This window comes from Giraffa tippelskirchi, chromosome 7 (assembly GCF_054371585.1).
Source record: "Giraffa tippelskirchi isolate mGirTip1 chromosome 7, T2T-mGirTip1v1.2.pri, whole genome shotgun sequence".
In the NCBI taxonomy this organism is placed as follows: domain Eukaryota; kingdom Metazoa; phylum Chordata; class Mammalia; order Artiodactyla; family Giraffidae; genus Giraffa; species Giraffa tippelskirchi.
This window is the reverse complement of record NC_137281.1, coordinates 81,248,843-81,250,518: the sequence shown is the minus strand read 5'-3', so window position 1 is coordinate 81,250,518 and position 1,676 is coordinate 81,248,843. Positions and strand designations below refer to the sequence as shown.

General features: G+C 48.7%; 1 non-coding gene across 1 annotated transcript; it reads left to right on the top strand.

Moving 5' to 3' along the window:
* Window positions 1-492: 492 nt before the first annotated feature.
* On the top strand, window positions 493-599 carry LOC145516035 (U6 spliceosomal RNA). The gene has a single exon (XR_014061210.1). It is a non-coding gene; the product is annotated as a U6 spliceosomal RNA (small nuclear RNA).
* Window positions 600-1,676: the final 1,077 nt, after the last annotated feature.

The window sequence follows — 1,676 nt, the reverse complement described above, 5'->3', positions numbered from 1 at the left end:
GTTCGGAGTCCCGGACCGCACTTCTGAGGGTATCTCTTTGGCACCATGGCCCCTCGTCCCAAAAAAGCATTCTCGCAAAGCACACGCCGCCACGAGTAGTTGCGGGGATCACCGCGCTGCCGCGTTCCACTCCGCCAAGGGCTGCGACCGACCCTTTGGCTTTCAGTCGGGCAGGAGCGCAAGAGGCGCGTGAGTAACTCTCACCACGTGACCGAGCTTGTCTGCCCGCTCAGTCCACTAGGCGCGCAGAGGTCGGGCGGGCCTAGGGCCAATTTCCCATGGTTCCTTTCATTTGCATATTTGATGTAATAAGGTTATGGAGACTATTAAACTTAGTCATAATCAAACGATATGATGAAAGTATGTGTGGTACAAAAGGTCATAACTTATCATGTACTTTGAAGCTTAAAGAAGGGGCACAGTTTAGTCACCATAACTGTAAAATGTTTTCTGTGCTCAGCTTTATATACCTCCTGAGAGAAACTCTTCTCTGTGCTCGCTTCGGCAGCACATATACTAAAATTGGAACGATACAGAGAAGATTAGCATGGCCCCTGCGCAAGGATGACACGCAAATTCGTGAAGCGTTCCATATTTTTCTCCACGAGTGTAGTCTTTACAGCTCGCACATTAATGCGAACGCTTTTCGCCTAGAGTTTCTGCTTTTTGCTTGACATAAAAGAAGCTATAGTCCCTGGAGAGGAAAAAGTAAGTGTGGGCAATCAGACTGATCACTTGCTGTGCTTTTCACACCTGGCCCTTGGGCCCCAGTCTTCAACCTTGCAAATCTTGCCTCTGCTTCCCTCTGCATTATCCTGAGTTCTACTGTACCTTTCCCTTAAGGAAATGGCCTTGCCAAAGTTGGTCCGTTTCACGACCAAAGCATAACAGGACCTTAGTGCCACCATAAACTTAAGTTGTACTATACCAGGAACTTGGAACAGGACTGACTCATGCTACCTCTGAATCTTAAAATAATAATAATAACAATACTCACTCCTTATTGAGCATCTTCTATGTGCCAGGGCCTTCACCGATATCTCATTTTAATATTCCTGACAGCCCTGTCTCGTGGGTATTACTGCCACTATTTCATAGGAGATGCTGAGGTAAAGCCACCTGGGCATGATCATGTTAATTAGTAAGTAGCTGAAACAAGGCCTGCTAAGACCATTAGCTGCACAAATCCTGAAAAGCCCTGCCCCCAGGTAATTCAATGGCAAAAAGCACAGTCCTAATGAATAAGAATGAGAAGGGAAAAAATGCCAACAAATTTCAGATTTATCCATTTCTTTCCAGGAGAAAAATGTGGGTGCATACGCCTTGCTGGTGCCTGGCGGTCTCTGCAGCCGCTGGGAACCGGGTTGGCTTGCCTCCCGAGGCCCCTCAGCTCCCAGGCTCTGCGATCGCCTGAGTCAAGGCACAGGGATGGTCGCGGGGCCTCAGAGCCGCCCCAATCGGGCGGGTGCTCAGAGCTGCAGAGCAGTGTACTATCAAGGATCCATTTCTGTTCTCTTCAGTGGAGGCAAAATGATCCTTTCCAGGAAACGGCCGAAAATAGGCATGTGTGGGACCTCACGGCCTCCAATGCATGGAGTTAGAGGACAGTCTTTGATTTTCGTTTCTTCCTCCAAAGATACTTGGTTCCTTGGAGGCCACTTGGGGCACTGAGTGAG